Consider the following 23,661-nt stretch of genomic DNA (forward strand, 5'->3'; position numbering starts at 1 on the left):
ATTCAAAAGCATGCATCCCACATCCTCATCACCCCTTGGGAACTGCCAGAGACTGGCAAGAAGTCTGCTGTTCGGCACGGATCGTGTGTTTGCCTGCTGTGTTCACCTCTGCATCCTGGCACGTGAGACAGTGCCTAGCGAATGAATGGCAGGAACTCAGTGAATATTGGTTGACTAAATCAAGACTCACTGGAGGAGCGACTGGAGGCAAAATCCACCTCTAGACCCAAGTCACTGGGGTGGGGGCTGGGGGAGCAGGAAACGGCAGAGAGAAAAGACGCATCTGGCTTTTCGGGGCTCAGGACGCATATAGGCTGTATGGAAACAGCAGGGGCACCATTGGCACAGAGCTCTAGAAATCCTGGGCCCAGCGGTGTGAAACAGGTTGCACCCAATCACACCAAATGTACTTCAAGACCTGTGTGTGTGTGTTTCTGTGACTTGACGAGGCCACTGAACCAGTCACTCTGTCATTTATTCAGTCACTCACGTACTCTCCAAAAGTTATGGAGTGACAATCAGGGTGAGTAACAATCATCCACTGCCCTGTCCGTGCTGCCAAAGCCAGAGGCTGATCCCCGCTGCACCTCTGGCCCGGAGTGGAGCTTCCTGAAGACCCAGGCTGAAATCGTGGCAAGTCACTTGCCTCCCCTAAGACCCACAGCTGCGTTTGTAAAGTGGAGACGGTGACTGCCTTCCTGCCTCTGTTAAAGAGTGCTCTAAAGATGGCATACAGTCATGGAGGTGAACACGCTTTGCAAACTGTAAAGTGCCAAAAAAGATAGAAGAGGTTATTGATAACAGTAACACTGCCATCCCTAGCCTAGCTGGCCCCACAGAGCCCCAGTCTCTAAATATCAATTACCATCACCGCTATAGTCATCAACAACACAGTAACACCCATCAGCACTGGAGTGCTCGACTGTGTGCCAGCCACAGTGCTACCCACATGGCCTGCATTCTCTCATTTGGGCTCCATTACCTCCTAAGTAAGCGCTATTGCCGTCTCCATTGTATAGGTGGTAAAACTAAGGCATAGAGAAGTGAATCATCTCACTCAAATTCACACAGGAGGGAGCAGAGCAGGGGTATATCCTCAAGGGTGTCTGGGTCTGGAGCTCGAGCCCTTCTCAGTTTCATCTGGCTGCCTATGTGGGAGCATGTCACCTTGTTAAAGCGACTCCCCATCTGCCAAAGCCTGTGATGGCCCTGAAGTGATGTGGTCACCTCACTGACCTTTGTAGTACTAAGCCTGAGGTGGATAGGACTGGCTAATTTCATCGTCCTTGTTTGACAAATGAGGCAGCTGAGCCCCCAGGAAAACTCTGCAACCACTGACTCAACTCCTTGGTCACAGAATAACAGGACACAAAGGACTGGAGAGAGTGGATCCAGATGGGGAAACTGAGGCCCAGAGAGGGAAAGGGACCTTCCCAGGTCATTTGTTCAGACCTTTCCTGAGACCTTCTCAGGAATGCACATATGAAGAAGGCAGTGTCTGCTATTCTAGTTTTTTTTTTTTAATTTGTTAATGCTTATTTATTTTTGAGAGACAGAGAGAGAGAGACTGTGAACAGGGGAGGGGCAGAGAGAGAGGGAGACACAGAATCCCAAGCAGGCTCCAGGCTCCGAGCTGTTAGCACAGAGCCCAACGCAGGGCTCAAATTCACACACCACGAGATCATGACCTGAACTGAAGTTGGACCAAATGAGCCACCCAGGCGCCCCTGCTCTTCTAGTTTTATAATGCTGCCCCTACTCCGCTGCTAGCTCCCCGTGTGCATCCAGGGCTGGCCGCAACTGGCGACTGATGCCAATTACTTTCCTAGTCTGAGTCTTGGCCTCCCCAAGCAGGAAAGGAGAAACTAACCAGCAACAAGTTCTGGAGGCCATCACCATTTCTGTAAGGCCCAGGAGGCCAGTCTCAGAGCCTTTACTCTCTGCTTCCCCCAACTCCTGGGAGGTCTAGAGGTAAAGAACATGCTAGCACTATATTCACAGAGTTGTGCAACTATCACCACTACCCAAGTCCAGAATCCCAGTTATCCTTACCAAATACTGAGCTGAAGCTCAGTTCCTTAGGAACCCAGGGCTCTCCCTGCTTTGGGCCAGATTTCACTTTTCTAGGAAAGCCCAGAGTGCCCCCAACAAAAATTTCTCTGGGGCAGAAATGGAGCAATATGTAAACATTCAGTGGACACTGTGTTCCACTTACTGAAACAAAGGTGTGGATTTTCTGGGAAAGGGGTGTAAAACATCCACCCAGTGCAAGCCTGCCCCTCACCCCCATCTTGCCACTCTAGCTGTCCTGAATGCAACCATTATGCTGACCCTGGCCTCAGTTTCCCCATCTACTTCCTGGGCAACAGGCTGAAACACATGTTTCCAATGTCCCACAGAGGGGTCCTCCCCAACAAATGGTTAATCTCATCCACCTTGTGGGAAGAAAAAGTCCAGCCTGTTAGGTCAGTCAAGACTGGCCAGAGCAGGAGGTTGAGACTGGCTGGGGAACTCTCAGATTCAGAACTGGTGACACTTCATTCCGTAGGCCTTAGGAAGCTTGGGAAGGTTTGAACTGGGGACATAACCCCCACATACCTGGCTGAATCAAAGAAGGAGTCTCAGTGGCTGTCCATATAGCCATCAGCACTGGGCAATGAAGAATCAGGCTTCCTGGACATTGGCTTCTCTCTTCTACCACTGCTCTGCTACTCATTAGCTATGTGGGCTTGGAGAAGTCACTTATCTTCTCTGAGCCTCCATTAACCCACCCACAAAAGGGGAATAATTATACCTTCCCTGCTTTACCTCTCAGGATTATGGTGAAAATCCGATGGGATGATAAATAGAAAAGCGCTTCGCAGGAAAAATACAAGGGGCTTTGATTCTAGTACAGGTGTGAGCCAGATGATAGGGGCCATGGGGATAAAACACGCTCCAGTGAAAGAACTCCTCTGCCCTTCCGTACCTCTTTTCCTGCTATAGAAATGCTGGAATCCCTCCAAGAAGGGTTGGAAAAATCCAGAGATCTCAGAGAAAACAGGGGTCACAGAAGGAATGCTGGACATCTGGGCCCTGTCTGGATGACATTCGCTAAGCCTGCCCACCCCCCACCAGAGACAGCCCACTCCAGCTCTCAGACAGGCAGCAAGCCATGGGGGAATGATCTGTACCCACGTGGGGGAGAGTCTGAGGAGCAGCCAGGGGAACCAGAGTCAGCATTTCAGAGCCCTGCTATGGGAGGAGTGGGTAGGCAAGAGGAAGGAGAGGAAGGGGCGGGGGGAGGGGGCATTCTCCTTGTTGAGTGACCCACGCTTTCATCCCTCCTGCAAGAGATAATGACACAGGCACCTTCTTGTGACAACTGCACCTACGTAATTTTCCTTCTCTGAGCCTTGGCTTCCTCATCTGTAAAATGGGTTGATAAAGCCTCTGATACACTGAGTCCAGTTCAATAAATATGACTGCCATCCTTCCATCCTTTGAAACCAAGGAGGTTCCCAGGGCTAACATTACACTCTTCCCCCAATTTGGAGTTGTCTGAAGAAAAATCTGAAGGCACTTCCAGGACAGAGCCCTGGCTCTGAGGGCACTGTCCATCTTCCGACAAAGTGCATGAGATTAGCTGTGCAAGGAGGGGCAGGGGAAGTGAGGAAGAGAAGGGGGCCTCTCCGCGGCTTAGAGGTACATGCTTCAGCCTGCTTCCTGGGGAGGGGATGGGAAACCCCACCACTTGCCAAAGCTGTTAGAAACCATCCTGCTTCTGCGAGCTTTGTGTTGTTTGGAGGAAATGCTGACTCCTGGGGGGCGGGAGGGGGGTGGGGGGAGAGGGGGTGGACCACAAGGGGGCGTTTTTCCCACCATTCACCACTGGGAGGAAGTGAATAAAGGACTGACCCTTGTTGGCACCCACCATCCACCTGGGGCCTGCCCTCCATATATCTGGGAGAAAAGGTGAAGGAACAGGGCACCTGTGTGCAGCTGGAGGCAATCAAACCTCTTCACACGACTGAAGAGAAGACTATGGAAGGAGGGGCTCCCTCTGAGAAGCCTGAGAGACAGCTGGCCACCCTCCTCCCTCCACTCAGTAATTCTGGCCAAACTGAACTGCTCCGGCGTTTCCCCTCCATGCCTCTCCCCAGGCAGCTCCCTCCTCCTGGAGAGCCTTCCCCTCCAAATCCAGCCCCTTTGAGGAGCCCAGACAAAAATGTCCCCTCCTCCAGGAAGCACATTTTGACTGCTGTGCCCTTGCTGTTCCCCTTTCCCTGAGTTCTCTCCTCTGAGCCTCAGTTGTACTGTTCCTATCCCTCTCCCATGGCAATGTGCACCATGGACTGTGTCACAGCCACACCTACACACATTTATTTCCCCTCTGGGGGACAGATGACTGTAGTGGTCCCTAGCACAGCCTTCGGAGCTAGGCAGACTTGAACTCAAGCACCAGCTCTATCATTTATGAGCCATCTGATCATAGGAAAGTCGCTTACCTCTCCGGGCCTCAGTTTCCTCTGGAAAATGGGTGCAATAACAGTACCTACTCCATAAGGTTGTTGTTGCAATTACGTGAGATAATGCACACTAAGTATTCAGCACAGAGCCTGGCACAAGGCAAGAACTCGGTTAATGAGATTTATTTGTTACGGTGACCTTTTAGGAGCTTCATAGATGATTCTTCTTTCTATCTGTCACAGAGCCACACATTGGATGGATGGGTTTATATAGAGGCAAGTCTGCATGCAACACAAGGAAGCCCTTTCCCACAGGCAGAGCAGTGTAACCTGGGGAGGGGCTGCCTCTACACATCATGAGCTCTGTGTCACAGAGCAGCAGACATAGGACGGCCAGCCACTTGAACTACCAATGAGAGGCAACAGATGTGGTAATGGAGATGGGCTCTGAAGCCAGACTCCTGGCCTCCTCCTACTCAATGTGTGACCTTCACTAACTGTGCCTCAGTTCCCCATCTATAAAATGGGGATAGTAACAGTACCTACCCAAAAGACTATTGTGAGGATTAAATGAAATAATACTGGGGCATCTGGGTGGTTCAGTGAGTTAAGCGTCTGACTTCAGCTCAGGTCATGAACTTGCGGTCTGTGAGTTCAAGCCCCTCATCAGGCTCTGTGCTGACAGCTCGGAGCCTGAAGCCTGCTTGGGATTCTATGTCTCCCTCTCTGTCTGCCCCTCCCTTGCTCATGCTCTGTCTCCCTCAAATAAATAAACATTAAAATTTTTTTTAAAAAAAGAAATAATACCCATAAAGCAATAAAACATGCTCAGCACAGGGAGAAAAATTCAACAAACATTACCTATTATTATCATTATTGGTATTTGTATTATTATCACTGAAGAGAAGAGTTAGAACCCCTTGCAGGCATACAAACTGTTTGCTCTCCTATAACCCGGGACTCCACTAACATCCTACAGCACTCTCACAGCTCTGTCTGTCCTGCAGGCTTGACTCCCCTTCTAGTTATGGCCCTGCTTCTCCATTAGCTACATGGGTAGCCATATGACAAAGGCCTGGGCACTGAGAATGTCCCTATCCCCCCACAACAAGGACTGACCCAATCAGAGTCCTTCCCTTGGATCAATATATAGATCCTAGAAGAAAAATAGTTCTTTTTTTCTGTTTGGGTTGCAAAGCTGGGGTAGTGGACGGATAGTTCCTAATGAGGGCAAAGAGGAGAGATAGCAGTGATAGGATACAGATGGAGAGACCACTCGATTCCTCATCTTTCAATTCCATGGACAACCCCAGGATCCATTAAAGTCCTTCTCTGGTTCAAACCACTTTGAGTTTTTGTCATTTTATTTATGAAAAAGCCATGCCCAATTATACAGGCCATAACCTAGATAAGGTCTATGCTGGCCATGGGCAGGGCAAGGCATAAGGCAATACTGCAACTGTTCCTGTGCGTCCTGGCACAATCTCTATCATTTGGGCTGCAAGGGACGGTCTACAAAGCTTATTCCCAAGAATCATCCTGACCCAGGGGTCTTTAGACATTGCTTCCTAGAGCCTTAGGAATCTGCAAAGGGAAACTGCACCTTCCCAAACACCCAGGGAACAAAGGGCAGTAAGGAGGGCAGCAAGATTCTGGATAAACTGCTGCCAAGCCAACCTCAGCAGTTCTGCTACAAAAGCTTACATACTGGGATTCTGCTGCCCCAAAAGGTTTGAAATACCCTCTTCTGATTCCCAGAAGAGCATTAATAAGTAGCCAGGGCGGATGTGTCCATCCGCATTCTAACAGAAGAGAAAACTGAGGCCCAGTTCCAGATTGCAGGCCAAATGATTTCCACTGCATCAGACTCCCTGTGAAAATCTATCATTTCTCACATTTCCTGTCTCCTCCAGTAAACTGATGACGGTTAATACCTAGAGTGTCATCTTTCTTGGCTCTAACCCCTACAGGGTTGCCTGCTTCTGAGTCTGGCTCCTCAGAGGCCTTACAGGAAGCTCAAGGAACTTGTAGAATAAATGTATGAACCAACCGCTATCTCCTCTTACCAAGCCCACACCTCCCGCGACACACATACCTTAGTTCCCCCTCTCCCTACCCATTTGCCCAAATGTCCAGGAAAGACCAGCAGGCCCCCTCCTGGGAACTCCTAATCCACCTCCTCTGTCCTGGCTGTGCTGTGACTGTGGACAGAGGATTCCTTGTTCCCAGTGCTTCCTGCCCAGAAATCTCCGTGGGGCCCATGTGCTGGCAGGAAAGAGCCAAATCACTCCTTTTAGCTAGAGCTAAAGCCACCCCTCACCCCCGCCACCCCCCAGAGCAACATGCTCCCAGCTCTGCTTGGCATTTATTCTACCTGCCTCAGCTGGCTCAGTCCCACCTTGTCCCCATAGCCCTTGCTCCCTAGACACACACACACACAAACGCGCTCATGTGGAGAGTCCCCTAGGGGTACAGAAGTGCCTCCAATCTAGTCGAAAACAAAAACCAGACGATTCTGGAATGACAACATCACAGAGCTGGCAGATGTGCCTTACTAATAACCCACAATGACATTTGCATATTACTTCACAATTTCCCAGTCAGTATAACTTCATTGGCTCAGATCCCTCTCTATGCCCTCACCCTGCCAGAGCCACAGAACCTCTGAGCTGGAAAGGGGTTTCGACACACCCCATGCCAGCGGTTTGCAAAGCATCTCGTGCAGCGCCAAGGAAGGGTTCCCTGTCATTATCTGGAGGCTGCTGGGGGCTGAGGAATCAGCCAATTAGAGTCCCCCACACCTACCCCCACTTCAACCACGCCACAACCCCACTGGCTATTTTGCACATTGAGAGTCTTTGGGGTTCATTTGAAAAAGGATGTTCCTACTGGACAGTTTGAAAACAACTCATTTGTTGTTTTCCTCCACTCCATGTCCTGACAGTATATATATGATCCTGAGGCCAACACAAAGAAAGGTAGCTGCCCACCGTCACTCAGTAGTCAGTGGCATAACCAGAATGAAAACAACCTGTCCTGGATCTAGTGTACACCTGGGAGTGGTTATGCAAAAGAAAGCAAGGGCTGCAGGGTCAGGAGATCCAACTTCCAGGTCCAAGGCCATCCATCATGGATATAGGCAAATAGGCACTATAGGCAAAGCACACTGTCTAACACAGAGGTGTTTGATGAGTATGCATTTTAGTCCCTACCTCAAAATAAGCCAAAACCAGAGGACCTTCAGCACCGCCCCACTTTTTAAACCCACCAAAAATCTGTGGCCGAGACAAACCTTCATGACAACCCAGCAGTTAAACATATCAAAATAGAGAGCTTGAGGGCCTGGAAGTCCAATATGTCCAACCTAAATGCAAGAAGGAGAATTAGGCTGTGCCTCTGTAACACTCACCCCTCCTCCGTCCACACCAGCTCCCCCAGGGGAAGGATGTCAGTCAGGCACCTGGAAGGAGGAAACAGCGTTAGCTCCTCCGAAATAGAACGAAGTTCATAGACCCAGCAAGGAGCTGGAAACTGAGAGGCTGTCATTTAGCTCTCTGAGGAACCTTAGGGAAGTTGCTGAACCTGTTAAACAGAAAGGCCTGTGTGACTACACAGCAGAGCTAAAGGGAAAGTAACACTTTTGAAGTGGAAGCGTCCAGCAGGGGCCAGGCCATGAAGGGCCTCCGAGGCTGAGGTAAAGAGTTCAGTCTTAATTATAACAGCAGTGGGAAATCACTGATTCATAGGGTAGAGAACAGACTGGAAACAGGCAAGAGCAGCTCTCAGTGTACGCATTAGGGGTTCTTGTGGTTGTCCAGGGAGCTTATGACAAGGGCCCAGACTGGGGTGGTCACAGTAGAGATAGAAAGAAGTAGATGGATTCAAGAGATCCTTAAGAGGCGCTACCCAGGGGTGTCCGGGTAGCTCAGTCAGTTGAGCATCCAACTGCAGCCCAAGTCATGATCTCGCAGTACATGAGTTCTAGCCCTGCATCAGGCTCTGTGCTGAGAGCTCAGAACCTAGAGCCTGCTTCAGATTCTGTGTCTCCCTCTCTCCCTCTGCCCTTTGCCCGCTGTGTGCTTTCTCTCTCTCTCTCTCTCTCTCTCTCTCAAAAATAAATAAACATTAAACAATTTTTAAAAAGGGGAGCCTTGGGGCGCCTGGGTGGCTCAGTCGGTTAAGCGGCTGACTTCGGCTCAGGTCATGATCTCGTGGTCCGTGAGTTAGAGCCCCGCGTCGGGCTCTGTGCTGATAGTTCGGAGCCTGGAACCTGTTTCAGATTCTGTGTCTCCCTCTCTCTCTGACCCTCCCGCATTCATGCTCTGTCTCTCTCTGTCTCAAAAATAAATAAATGTTAAAAAAAATTTTTAAATAAAAAAAATAATAAAAAATAAAAAATAAAAAAAATAAAAAGGGGAGCCTGGGTGGCTCAGTCGGTTAAGTATCCAACTTCCACTCAGGTCATGATCTCATGATTTGGGAGTTTGAGCCCCACGTCAGGCTCTGTGCTGACAGCTGGGAGCCTAAAGCCTGCTTTGGATTCTGTATCTCCCCCTCTCTCTGCCCCTCCCCAACCCATGCTCTGTCTCTCAAAAATATATAAACATTGAAAAAGTTTTTTAATTAAAAAATAGTAAAAGAGATGGTACCCAAAGAATTTGGTGATGGACTGGACATGGGAGATAAGGGAGAGCAAAGGCCTGCCTACCCCTCAGACACTTCCTTCTATGTCAGTCCTGATGGTCTCCAGCACCCAGGAAAAAAACATAACCATTGCTCTCTCAACCTGGCCTCTCCTTGCCTCAGTCTCCTCAGCTGTAAAATAAATATGGTTTGACTCAATGGTCCCTACATTCCTTTTAGCATTAATATTCTGTTCTGGTCTAATTTGCTCACAGACTATTTAAGGCTCAACTGCAGACCCAGCCTCATACCCAATGGGGCAGGAATATTGGAGGGACTGGATTCAAAACAGTAAATCTCCAGGTGGGATGAGATAGCTCCACTTCACACAGAACATGAAAATCAGGTGACTAGGAAGGTTGAGGGTGGACCAACAGGAACAAAAGCTGTGAGCCCTACTGTCTGCTTTCTGATCCAGCTCTGGAGGCCAGCACGGGGCTCAGGACACCATTCACTCCAGGTGTGACATCAGTCTCCCAGCAGCGGACAACCCGCTTTCCTACTCACTGGGGTGAACTACAGGAGGCCAGGTAGCAAGGGTGCCTGGGGAAAAGTGCGGTACAGTGGGTAGAAGCTCGGGGCTCTGCAGTCACACAGACCTGGTTTGAACTCCAGCTCCACCTCTAGTTCTGAGGCCTGGGGCCAGTCGCTTCACTTCTCTGAGTCTTGGTTTCCTCATTCGGGAAACAAGATAGTGTCTGCTTCCAGGGCTAACAGGAGGGTTCAGTGAGATGTTGTGTGAAAAGCTCAGCACAGTGCCGTATCACAAGGATCACGGAGGTAGCAGCCTCCACTTACAGATGTGGAAGCTGAGACCCAGAAAGGTGGAATGATTCACTGAAGACCCTACAGTGAACCAGTGCAGGGGTGAGACCCAGAGCCCGCGTTCTTAACCACTGGGTCGTGTGTGCACCATTTTGATTCCTGCTTCTCAGATGAGAAGGTTGAGACTAAAATATTACAAGTGACTTGACCAAGGCCACAGAGAAAATTAACAGTAGAAGAGGTATTTGAACTCAGGCCTCCTTGATGAAAAAGCCCATGTCCTTCCCTGTGGATATCTAGAGAGTAGATGTGTATAGAGAAGCTTCAGATTTCAGAGCCCTTTAAACCTGGAACAGGGACAAATGCAAATCTGGGCAGAAGGAGGGGGATGGGGGTGGGGAAGCTACCTTGAGAGGAAACCAGAAGGAGCTGGTAAAACAAAAGCCTCTTTCTCAGAAGCCTTCTCTGGGGACTGGGCAAGGAGAGGAGGGGGCTGACAAGCAGGGCCATCATCCTGCCAAGGCTGAGCTGAGGGCTGGATCTAAACAAACAGAAACAGATCCAGCTTGGCTACCAACCTGCTGTGTGATCCTAGGCAGGTCACACACACATCTACACACACTCAGTTCTCTGTTCCTTCAACTCAAAATGAGGTGGTTGTACTGAATGGCATGGAGATCCCCACTTATACGAGACTAATAATAACCATTCCTCATAAGCTCCAGACTCCAGATCAGTCCCTGCTCCTAAACCCCAAAAGGTGGCCTCTTAACGCTGGCTCCACTACTAGCACAATAGGGTTGAGAAGTCCTGCATTTGGGCTCTGGCCAGTTAGCCAGGTCATTTCCCTTCAACTGGCTTCGGCATCCTCATCTGTAAAATGAGCATGTATTGGGGTGTCTGGGTGGCCCAGTCGGTTAAGCATCTGACTCTTGATTTCGGCTTAGGTCATGGTCTCACAGTTCATGAGATTGAGCCCCACATCCCACTGACAGCACGGAGCCTGCTTGGGATTCTCTCTCCCCTTCTCTCTGCCCCTCCCCTGCTTGCTCTCTCTCTCTCTCTCAAAATAAATAAATAAACATTTAAAATGAACATAGGGGGCACCTGGGTGGCTCAGTTGGTTAAACGTCTGACTTTGACTCAGGTCACGACCTCACGGTTTGTGAGTTCGAGCCCCACGTGGAGCTCTGTGCTGATAGCTCAGATCCTGAAGACTGCTTTGGATTCTGTGTCTCCCTCTCTCTTTGCTCCTTCCCCTGCTTATTCTCACTCGTTTGCACGCTCTCTCTCTCTCTCTCTCTCAAAAATAAATAAACATTAAAAAAAATTTTAATTAAAAAAATAAAATAAAAATGAACACACATCTTTGCCTGATCACTTACAGAATGGTAAGATCCAAGAAATTCCCTGAGGTAACCAACAAAGCAACCCTCACCCCAGTCCTCAACCCAAATCCACTGTCAAGGTCTTTTAACTTCTTTCCCTCTGGCCCATGTCCCCTTCAGAAAAACAGAACAAGAGAATTCAAGCTGATGGATACCACAGCAGTATCAACAACCCCCACAACGAGTAACCACAACCACAGCTGATACCAGACTACTGACACATGCCAGGCACAGTGCTAAATCCTACACTTGGATTATATCTCAGGTAATCCTCTCAGTCAATGAGGTGAAGCCCACTGTTAATCTAGATTGACAGATGACAGACTAAATTTCAGCAGTCAAGTGACTTGCCCAAGGTCATACCCAGAGCAAGTGAATGGTGTGGCCACCCAGATAGATGCAGGCTTTTCATTTGACCTCAGAAGTCTTAATCTTATCGTTGAGGCTTTGGGGTTATCCAGGGTAACATTCCACCACCAGGCATGGCCCAGATATAGGCAGTGGGGGTGGGGGAGGTGAGTGAGTAATATCTGATCTTCACCCCCCAACACAGCTACCCCAAATAACTAGTCTTTATAGTTTTGTATTATTTTTATTCAAATATGTTCAACTCAACTCTGGCTAGAATAGCACTGTCCGATACCAATATAATGCAAGCTATATATGTAATTTAAAATTTTCAGGGGCACCTGGGTGGCTCAGTCAGTTAAGCATCCGACTTCAGCTCAGGCCATGATCTCACAGTTTGTGGGTTTGAGCCCCGCATTGGGGTCTATGCTGACAGCTCAGAGCCTGGAGCCTGCTTTGGATTCTGTGTGTGTGTCTCTCTCTGCCTCTCCCCTGCTCGTGCTCTATCTGTGTCTCTATCTCTATTGCTGTCTCTCTCTCTCTCTCTCAAAAATAAATATTAAAAAAATTTTTTTTTAAATTTTCAGAAGCTGGAGCACCTAGGTAGCTCAGTCAGTTGAGCATCTGATTTTGGCTCAGGTCATGATCTCATGGTTCATGAGTTCAAGTTCCTCATGAGTTCAAGCCCCACATCCGGCTCTGCTCTCGGCACAGAACCCACTTCGGATCCTCTGTCTCCCTTTCTCTCTACCCCTACCTCGCTTGTGTACACATGCACACACGCTCTCTCATGGTCTCTCTCAAAAGTAAATAAATGTTAAAAAAAATTAAATCTTCAGGAGCTGCATTTTAAGAAGTACCAAATAATGGGTGAAATTAATTTTAACAGTGTATTTCTTTAGCCCAATATATCCATTTCAACATGTAATCAATATACAAAATACTGAGATATTTTACATTCTTTTTTTCATACTAAGGCTTCCAAATCTGGCATGTATCTTACATTTAGAGCACATCCCAATTCTGATGCTAAATTTTCAGAGGATACTTAGATTCCCTTAGACTTTACAACTGAAAGTAAATTCACAAATCTAATAATCTAATTTTTGTAGAAGTTTTTTGATAACTGAATGGAGTATTCTTGTTTTTTTTATTTCTTTTTTCTTGTGATGAGAACTATTTTTTAATGTTTATGTATTTATTTTGAGAGAGAGACTGCATGGGGGGAAAGAGGCAGAGAGAGAGGGAGAGAATCCCAAGCAGCACAGAGCGTGACACAGGGCTTGATTTCAAGAACCATGAGATCATGACCTGGGCCAAAATCAAGAGTCAGAGGTTTAACCAGCTGAGCCACCCAGGTGCCCTGGAGTGTGCTTTTTACATTTTAAATTAATTCAGGGGTGCCTGGGTGGCTTAGTTGGTTAAACATCTGACTTCGGCTCAGGTCATAATCTCATGGCTCATGGGTTCAAGCCCCACATCGGGCTCTGTGCTGACAGCTCTGAGCTTGGAGCCTGCTTTGATTCTGTGTCTCCCTCTTTCTCTGCCCCTCCCCTACTTGTTCTCTCTCTCTCTCTCTCTCTCTCTCTCTCTCTCTCTCTCTCTCAAAAATAAATAAACATTAAAAAGGTTTTTTTTTTTAATTTTAAAGTAACTCAAACCAAATAAGATTAAAAATTCAGTTCCTCAGTAGCACTAGCCACATTTCAAGTGCTCTGTAGCCACATGTGACCAAGTGGCCACTGTATGTACTGTATCTCTAGACAATCAAGTCCTAGATGGCAGGGATGGTGGCCTCCATGGCCCACAGCCAGAGCGAGGCCTCCCAAAGTCAGTTGAATGTGAAGAGAATGGTGTCTACTCATTCAGTGAACGCCTACTGAGCCTAATATTAATATCCACCTCCGGTGCCTGTTACCTTCACAGTGATAGTGTTCAGAGAATGACAGTGTGGCTCAGAGAGGTGGGCCACCTCCCAAGGTCACCCAGCTTAGACCCCAGGCCTGTCTGACTTGGAAGCCTGAGCTCTGTCCCTAAAACTTGACAGGGGACAGGTCTGGGGTTCAGTCTTCTAGAGAAAGAAATAAGCCTTTGTCACTATTCTCATGAACCCTATCCCCTAGTCCAGCAGCAGAGCATAACCCAGAACAGGACACCTGATGAAGAGGATAAAAGGGAAGGAGAGCAGGAGAAAGGCATGGCGTGGCCTGCCTTAGGTAGCAATCCTGTACACAGATCTTAGGCCACTTGTGACGCCATCCCTACCACCTCCCACCCCTACAAGGCAGGAGGCAAAATCAGCAAAGGTCCACTGGCTGCCAGCTCTCTGGGTAGGTCCCCGGAGGTAGGCGCCATGCCCTGTCTTGCACCTCCCCCAAGAGCACTCATTCAGAGGCTCTAGGATCCTGGCCAGAGCCATTACTCACCTCCCAGGGTCACCTCAGCTGGAGTCCAGGGAAAGGGTCCAAGAAGCAGCCTGACCCCTGGAAGGAGAGGAGGGAGGAACAGACCCTGGAGGCAGATTCCAGAGTCAGGGAAAAGGTGGCAGGTACAGGCCAGAAAACCCTGGTGGTCTCCGCCCCTCTCCAGGGGCACACAGCTAGCGTTCAGCCCCCTCCCACCGGCCCCACAGGGTGAAAGTCTCAGTGGCTATTATTACATTTAACCATTAACTTTGATTCTTTTCCATTTCAGCAGGGGGCAGATCAGGCAAAAAAGTCCCTTCTGGGGCTAATGAGACTTGGAAGGGGAGAGAAAAGGAAGGGGTAGGCGTGAAGGGAGAAAGGAGTGGTTAGTGAACCCCCTCACTTCCTCCTTCCCATCCCATCCTACCAATGTGGGACAGCCTTCACACCAAGGCAGAAGTTCCATAGGGTCAGGGGCAGTGACCTGGTATATAGTAGGTGCTCACTAAATATTTTTAATTAACAAGCAAAGGAGCAGGGTGAACTAGACTAAAACAGGCCAGATAGATGGGCAGACTGATGGAGAAATACAGGAGACAAAAAGTGGCTTGCCCTGGGCTGGCACCTCCCTGACCCCTTTGACCCCAGGTCCTCACTGAGACCCAGGTGGACTGAGGACTGGGACCACAGCCACCTAGGGCATGCCACGGGTGTGGCTTTGAAGGAATGTCCCCCGTCCTTGGCCCTGTTCTTCCTACCTGTGACCTTTGGAGGCCTTACTTCTTCCCCCATAAAATGGGGGTGATACTGGCAGAGTATCACATATAGGGCTGTATAGGGCCATGCCCACAGATGATGGGGTGCTCTGTGCCACTGTAATACAATCGTGTCTCCTGCTGCTTGGCAACAGCCTCTTCTCTTCTTAGACCACCTCCTGAATTCCTCCACCCCCCAATATTCCCCTGACTCCCACCTATGTGGTCCTTTTTCCTTTCCGGGAAGGAAAGCCCAGAATAATGACGCTCCAGCCCACTCACATCCCACTCGCCTAGGATCACACACACACCCTGGCAACAGATTGCTACCAATATGGCATTTGCTTGTCATTTACACCCTTCCTCGGGTTCTTTGTCTCCCTCCTCACCCTCTTCCCCCAACCCCAGAGCAGGCCTAGGTCCACAGCCCACCTGGGGCTGGCACTGAACTCACCGTGGCCAGTGAACTGGCCAGTTCTTGGGCGGGGGCTCCCCCTTCTGGGCCTCTGCTTCCCATCTGTGTATGTGGGGATGAGGAGGGTGGATCAAGAGATGGCTTCTCCTGCTAGCCAGCTCTGATTGTTAGAGATTCTGACACTTCTGGGATCAGTTTGTGCTTTACCTTCAGATAGACCAGAGTTTGGATCTCTACCTCCACCAGGTAGACAGGCGGCCCTGTTATTACGAGACAGACTCCAAGGCAGGCCTGCAGAGGCCTGGGACCACAGCCCACCCCTGACCGTCCTCAGCTCAAGCCCAGATAGACAAAGCTCCCCCCCGCCAATACCCCCACAACAAAGCCCTACTCTTCTAGTCATTTCTCTCTCGTTCTCCATAGTGGCATTGTGAGCCATCAAGACCCCAAATTCTTCTTGGCAAAACAAAGCTTGATGCCGCCCCTCCCTAAGCCCCTTCTATGTGGAGATTCTGGGGCTGCCTCTGCTTCCACTCTGTTCTTTCCTGTGTCCTTCGGGCAACTCTTCAAGTGTGTGCCCCCACTTTCTCATCTCCAGCCTGGAGCTCCTCTCCTTTATCTCCACAGGGAATACCTGTCTACGCCGATTATGAAGTCCACCCTGATCTCTCCCTCTTCAGCTCAGTCTGCAATATTTCTTCCAGATGCTACTCCTTGAAGACTCTTACTGCCCCTACTTGACCTTAGAACCATGGAGACCAAGAGGCTCTTGGAATGATTTTTCTGTGTCTCACTCTCTCCCCCCAGTATATGATGCTCCAACCATAATAGGTGTCTGCCAAAACAACAATGATAATAACCATTAACTGAGAAATAATGAATTATAATCATATATTGACCATTTATTCTGTACAATGCTCAGATCTCAGCATTTTACACATATCATTTCAGTTAATCCTCCCAAACCCCCAACAGACTTGTTATCTTTAGCCCTTTGGTTTAAGCTGAGAAAACTGAGGCTTAGAGAGGTGAAGTGACTTATCCAAGGTCACACAGCCAAGAAATGGCAGAGTCAAGACTGGAGTTGAAGTTCTTACCCACTGCCCTACTTGGCCTCCCTCCAATCCACAAAGAAAAAAGGGGACGTGTGTGAAATTGTACCAGGGATAGGGGCCATGGGGCCTCTAGAGAACCCAGCCCAGCCCAAGGTCAGAGGCAGATTTTGCAAATAAAACTCAATAACCTTCTATTAAGCACCTGCTCTGTGCAAAGCCTTATGCTAGGTGCTGGGGAGCAAAGAATGATACACGAGACATCCTAGTGCTCACAATCCTGCAAGAGAGGCGAGCCCATGTCCCACGGTAAAGCTAAGACCAGGGAGAAGTCGTCCCCAGAGGGGAACAGACAAGGCGCTAAGGGAATGCAGAGCAAAGAGATTTTCATTACAGGAGTAAGGGTGGGAGGGTCCACAGGCTTTGTGAGAGAGAGGTTCACATCTGAGCTGAGCCTTAAAAAGGTAGACAGGATTTCAACAGTGATTAAAGAAGGGGGGATGGCATTCTTGACAGGAAGAACCCAGGGACCTGGGACAAAGACACAGGTAGGGGCTGGGCATGTCCCAGGAGCCAAAGGAAACACATTCTCCAAGCCCCTCTCCCTGACACTGGCCCCAGTGTCCAGCCCTAAAGAGGTGCCACCTTGAGCATCCCTAGACTCACAGGCATCTGGATCACTTACTGTGAATGGGCACAGAAAGAGAGAAATAGCTGGGCACCTGGGCATGTGGTTTGACTGGAGGGACTCAAGGGATTAGAATCCAGGCTCTGGATGGAATCTTTGAAGATGAGAGATGCTAAAGGAGGGGCACTCCCTTCAAAGTGGGGGAAGCTGAGGAGACAGCAAGGAAAAGGGCAAAGAATGTGAACTGGGCAGCAGGAAACCTGGCTTCTAGAGCCACTGAGCAAAGTTACATGGGAATTTGGGCTTATCCTGTCCAACCCCCATTTTATAGCTGGAAAAACTGACGCCCAGGTAGGGGAAGGAACTGGCCTACAGTCCCTCAGCATCTTCACTTAAAACCAGCAATGTGCTGAGAGTCAGGAGAGATCTGCCTTCAATGCATGATTCTGCTGTTAGCTCCCCAGTGACCCTTTTCCAGTCATTAGGCTCCCACTCTTATAAAACAACCCTAAAGATGGGTCGTGATTCAAAGACTCTGATAGTGCCCATGGATCCTTTCCCAAGATCAAGGCACACTCTCAAAATTATTCATGCCATTTCAGAAGTTCATGAACATTTGATATCAACATTCTCCAAGGGTGATCTGAGAACCCTTGGTGTCACAGTTACCTTGACAAGGAATCTGTTAAAACAGGCTGATTCCAAGGCCCCACCATGGATCCCACCCTCCCAGGTGAGTTTGAATCTCTAGATGAGTCTTAGAAAAGAGTCTATTTTTAGCAAGTTCCCCTTTGCTACTTTTGGAGGAGCAAATTTTGAGGCGGCCTGCCTTAAAGAACCCTCAGAGGAGGGAGTAAGGGGTGAGATGCTGAACCACTCTCCTTTTAGCTATGTCACATATTGAACTTCTGTTTCCTTGCCTATGAAGAGAGGGCTCTGTGTCTTGAAGGCTTAAAGCCACTGCTCATTAACCAAAGTTCCTTCTGGTTGAATCACCTGCTCAAGCTGACCATGGTCATGGTCTCGATGGGGGTGGAAGGAGTCCCAGAAAGCTGACTGAAGAAGCTCCCCAGATTTAGAAGTGACATTCTGAGATTAGCAGCCCTGCCTGTGAGGGAGTCTGAACTCCAGGGTTGAACTTGGAGTGACAGGTTCCCTATCAGCTCCAGCCTGCAGATTCCTTTCTTCTCTCTGGACTTTCTCTGGCCCTTAGCCAGCTCTGGCTTCCTTCCTTTTCCTTTCTAGCATGAGTGTCCTCCTAAACGTGAGTTCCCTGGTTCTAGCCTCTGCTCCCCTGCTTCCCTCCCCTCCCCATCACTGAGCCTGATAGAAGATCTCCTAGCCCCCAAGTGCCCTCCCAAAGAGATAAAGCTATCATGCTTTGTAAATGACAAGCTTATTTAACTAGAAGACTCAGGATAATCTGTGAAAAACTAAGGTGACCAATGACCAAACAATATCTAGGGGAAAAGCCAAATACCCTCAGACCTGCCCTGTCACCTGTCCGTGACGCAGGTGGGCTGCTGCCTAGACCCAGATGGGCTCAGAGCTGTGGCCAGCCCTGGGGCCAACACTGTAGGAAGGCCAATCCCTGAGTGAGGTGACAGCACAGGCTGGGAAGCAGGTGAGCTGGATTGGAGACCCCGCTCTCTGAGCTGAGAATCTGCTTTCTGAATTTGAGTGAGTGCACATCCTTCTGTGAACCCCTGAACACTCTTGAATGTCCCATCCGGGGCAGTATAGGAAAGATTCAAGAGTACCCATGGGCTTTCGATAGATCTATGTTTAAATCCCAGTGTGCCACTTGCTGGTGGAGGGCTGAGTAGGCCTTGGGTAAGTTATTTAGCCTCCTTTAATAAAATGGGGATCTAATCTCTGCCTTGCTGGGTAGCTGCAAGGATTAAAAGACATAAGGCATGTAAAGCGCTTAGCATGGGGCCTGGCACATGGTAAGCCAATAACGTAAGCAGCTGTTTATCAGTCACCAGAGTGGGCCTCTGACGAGGAAGACTCTAGGCTTTCTGATTCATAAGTGGCCCCAAGCAACCCCAGAACCGCCCACTCGAACTGGGTCTGGAGACTTTATCTTTAGATTTCCAATCTGGAGAGAAGATGGGGAGATGAAGAGGGGAAGGCAGGACAAGGGAGTGAAGAGAAAACTAAGAGGAGGGAGGGAGGTAAGGAAAATCAAGGGGTGAAGAGGGGTCTGGCTCCTCCAGCTGAGGGAAAAGGAAGAGGACTTCAGGGCAATTGTCAAGGCAGGATAAGCCTTCTCTCCTTTCCAGAGCCTTCCCTACGCCCCCCAAGGCAAGGCTTAGAGTGACACAGCCTGCTGAGAAGCACAACCTTGGGTGTCAATAGGGACATTGAAGCTTGGGTTACCTCCAGGTTCTGGCTCCCCACGTTGCCACTGCCCGCCTGTGGTGGCTTCTTCCCACTGGAGCAGGAAGAGATGGCCAAGCCAGGCTGAGAACAAACAACCTGCCCATTCAGCCTGCACAGGCACTGCCTGCTCACTCAAGGGACTCAGGGACCCCCTTGCTTGGGATTCTGACCCGGTTCAGCAGCACTCTTCCCATTGGCTCCCCATCTCTGTGCTGCACAGTACCCTCTGAAGGCTTCCACCGGCCCCACGATCCTGCTCCTTGGCCAACATTGCAATAGGGGAAAACCACTGTTCAGACCCTCAAAAGAAGCCACAGAAAAGGTGTTCCAATTGCCACTGACCAGCTGTGTGACCTTCGGGATGTCACTTTCTCGCAGAGTGTGTTTCCCTTCTCTGGCTAATGAGGGCAATGGAGGGTAAGGACCATCTCTAAGGTTCTCCTGACAGTGGCTATGCTTTGTAGGAGATCTCGGGGCACACAGGGGCAAAGAAGACTTGCCTCAGGAGAGGAGTGGGCTGGGCAGGGCCCCGCTGAGAATGCAGTGGACGTGGCGATGGCCGAGGGTTATTATGATGATGATGATTATAATTGAAAATCCCAGCAGCAGACTCTTAAGCAATTTACAAAGAGCTTTCTCATTTTCCCCTGGGATTCACAATCTGGTGAGGTAAGTAGAGCTGGATGATGCTAATTCATATTAGGCAGATGAGGAAGTGCAGCAAGATTTAAGTGATGCGTCCCAGCTACTAAGTGCGGGGCAGGGGGTGCCAAAGAGGAAGTAATCATTACCGGGCTCCTACTGTGTGCCACCTCACCAGGCTTACTCACACCCGCTATGCAGACCAGGGCTGACCTCCACAGCACAGCATGCCATTGCAGAGGCTACCGTCTCCATTTCACAGGAGACGAAACTGAGGCTGAGGAAAAGTAATTGATTTGCTCAAAAGCTCATGCTCCCTTGCAAAGCTTGGATTTGCACCGGGTTTGTGGGGCTCCAGGATTTGCACTCTTTTCCATCTTCCTGTATGTACTGGGTTGAATAGTGTCCCCCAGGTTCATGTCTACCCAGAACTTCAGAATGTGACCTTATTTGGAAATAGTCTTTGCAGATGTAATTAGTTAAAATAAAATGAGGTCATACTGGATTAAGGTGGATTCTAAATCCAATATGACTGGTGTCCTTTTAAAAAGAGGAGGTGAGGGGCGCCTGGGTGGTGCAGTCGGTTAAGCGTCCGACTTCAGCCAGGTCACAATCTCGCGGTCCGTGAGTTCGAGCCCCACGTCAGGCTCTGGGCTGATGGCTCAGAGCCTGGAGCCTGTTTCCGATTCTGTGTCTCCCTCTCTCTCTGCCCCTCCCCCGTTCATGCTCTGTCTCTCTCTGTCCCAAAAATAAATAAACGTTGAAAAAAAATTAAAAAAAAAAAAGAGGAGGTGACACAGACACAGGGAGAAAGGGGAGAAAACCATGTGACAACAGAGGCAGAGGGAGTTGAGGGCCAAGGAACACCAAGGCAACCACCAGAAGCTAGGAGAGAGGCTCGAGAGAGACTCCCCCCACAGAATCTTCAGAAGGAACCTTGCTGACACCTTGATTTCTGACTTCCTTCTCCAGAACTGTGAGAGAATAAATGTCTGCTTTTTTAAGCCACCCAGATTGTGGTACTTCATTGAGCAGTCCTAGGAAATTAATATACTGTGAATCCACTGAGCAGCAGACCTGGGACTCTTATTTTCAGATTCCTACTCACTAGGCAGCCTTGGAGGTTAAGGGGTGTGAAGGCCTGTGAGAGGTCAGTCTTGCCTCTCCTTCACCTCCCTGACCCAAGCTGGCCTGAAGTCCACCACCTGTGCTCCTTCCCACCCTAGGTCTCTATCCACCCCACAGGGACCTTCTATTACGCAAACAAGCATCCTCTGAGACCAGTCTCCAGGTCAACAGCACTCCTGCCCCCACCTGGCCCTCTATCTGGCCCACCCTCTACCACCACCTGGAGAGCTGTGTTTTTGAAATGCAAATCTGATTCTTTCAGAGGCTAGCTTAATCCTCTTCCCTAGCTCCCTACCACCTGTAGAACTCCAGCTCTTCAGCCTGAGCCAGATCGGACCCCAGACTTCCTCTCCGGGCTTACTCCAGGCCGGTCGTGCCCCACCTGTCCCCACCACTCACCACCATCTGCTCCAACAGATGGAACTATTTGGAGTTCCCCCTAACAAGCCCTGGTGCCTTTGCACATGCTGCTCTAACTACTTGGAAGATAAATCCAGCCCAAACACCACCTCTCTTCTTTGTGAAGACTTTTCCTTAGTGAACAACCTCACCCTGATACCTTGTACACTGCACATCTTTACACGTCTGCCCATTTACCCCGCCTGTGAGGACTGCTGGATTCATCTCCGTTCCTGAAGCCCTAGGGCCCAGCACAAAGGCATTCAAGAATGTTGAACTGGGGTGCCTGGGTGGCTCAGTCAGTTGAGCGTCCGTCTCACGTGGTCACGATTCATGGTTCACAAGTTCGAGCCCCACGTTGGGCTCTGTGCTGACAGCTCAGAGCCTGGAACTTGCTTCAGATTCTGTGTCTCCCTCTCTCTCTGCCCCTCCCCAGCTCGTGCTCGCTCTCTCTCTCTCTCTCTCTCTCTCTCTCTCAAAAATAAATAAAAACATTTTTAAAAAGTGTTGAATTGAATAGTAACAATTGCTAATACTTACCAAGTGTTTACTACCAGCTCAGAACTATGTACAGCATCCCATGTACGTTACCACACAACCGTATGGAACAGATACTATTATTGGTTCTGTTTTAGGAAATGAAGGAAGAAATGAAGTGCCTTGCCCAAGTCTACCCAACTGGTATGTGGCCAAGCCTGAATGACTCTCGAGCCAGTGCTTGTAACCAATATTAGGTACACCATCCATCCTAATACTGTCATTTTACAGAAAAGGAAACAAACAAACAAAAAAGGAAAAGTGACTTGCCCGCATACAAGGCATGGACCCAGATCTTTAGATTCCTTATTCAATGCTCTTCCTCTTCTCATTCTACAGAACCCTATTCCAGGAGGACACAGACACTAGCAAGGCTGTATTTCCTTGGAGAGCTTTCTCCTGCCTCCCCTAGAGCAGAGTCCAGCATGGATGGGCCCAAGCACGTAGCTGGCGTCCATCTATGGCCAGGAGATATAGTAGTAAAAAAGACAGATAAATCTACCTCTAAGAAGCCTGAGGCCTGCTTAGATATTACAATGTCAGGGCTTGAGGGGACACTTTGGGAATCACTTAGTACCATCACCCATTATATAAAGTCATCCACTTCAACAAATTTGTCAAATACCAATCATAAGCTGGGCACTGTGTGGGGACACTGGGAAGAATGACAAGCAAATTTCTACCCAGGTGACATTTGCACCTTAGTGAGGGGAGACAAACAACTAGCAAGTTTATGTATAATTACAAACTCTCATGAACACTATGAACTACAGGGAGCTCTAAGAACGTGTAACAAGAAAAACTGACATTCCAGGGAGTTGGCAGAAGCCCCCCTGAGAAAATCACTCTTGGGCTGAAATCTGAAGAATGGGAGTTCAACAAGGTAAGAATCAAGGGAAGAGTATGCTAGACAGAAGGAACAGAATGTGCAAAATCCCAGAGGCCAGAGAGCTCATGGTGCCTAGATGAACTAAAAGAAGGCTAGAGTAGCTGGTTTCCAGAGAGGTGGGCAGGGACTTGATCCTGAAGGTCTTAGAGGTCAAGGTAAGGAGCGGAGAACTGAGCAGAGCAATGACACCCCTTGTTCAAAGCCAAGCCCAGAGCAGACAACAAGTTATTACATTATTCGGTGAAGGGGTAATTTGTCCAAGATCTCAGGGAAGACCTGGGACTTGAAACCAGAACCCCCACCTGCCAGGCTAGGGCTGCGGGGCCACTTCAGTACGGATGTGGGAGAAGACAAGGGATGCTTTCCCGGTGTTTCAACCTATAGGAGGTTCCAGTTGCCTCTCTGTACCTCTCTTAAGTTCTAGGGCAAGACAATCACCTGTGTTTGTGAAAACATAGACTGCTGGGCTCCATGAGTTATTCAGTTTGTCCGATGGGAGCCCCCCAGATTTGCATTTCTAACAAGATCCCAGGTGACCCTGCTGCTGCTAGTGGAGTGACCATACTTTGAGAGCTACTGCTCTAAAGGATATGGGGGCAAAGGGGCATAGTGAGTGGGGACCACAGCCAGGATCCTTGGGGGCTAGAAAGGTAGATTTCTAAATCTGGGTAGCAATGAGACAAATTCCATCACTCTGAGACACCTAAGGGAGCTCTGAGTCCCAGAATTTATCTTACTACCTGCTCAGCCAGGGAAACTGAGGCTTAGGGGGTTTAGACGCTTACATAAGAGAA

The 23,661-nt window shown here is 49.2% G+C and overlaps 1 protein-coding gene across 7 annotated transcripts in view; it reads right to left on the reverse strand.

Moving 5' to 3' along the window:
• EPB41L1 (erythrocyte membrane protein band 4.1 like 1) overlaps window positions 1–23,661 on the reverse strand; it is a 154,183-nt gene that overhangs the window by 101,001 nt on the left and 29,521 nt on the right. For 5 of the 7 annotated variants that reach the window (XM_047854322.1, XM_047854321.1, XM_047854317.1 and 2 more), the window contains one exon: window positions 7,858–7,908. The exons of 1 other annotated variant lie outside the window; for it this stretch is intronic. The gene's annotated coding sequence lies outside the window, so the exon portion shown is untranslated. Of the gene's footprint in view, window positions 1–7,857; window positions 7,909–14,058; window positions 14,116–23,661 lie in introns of all 7 variants that reach the window. One more of the 7 variants, XM_047854318.1, reaches the window with a different exon arrangement.

Source organism: Prionailurus viverrinus, chromosome A3, assembly GCF_022837055.1.
Source record: "Prionailurus viverrinus isolate Anna chromosome A3, UM_Priviv_1.0, whole genome shotgun sequence".
In the NCBI taxonomy this organism is placed as follows: domain Eukaryota; kingdom Metazoa; phylum Chordata; class Mammalia; order Carnivora; family Felidae; genus Prionailurus; species Prionailurus viverrinus.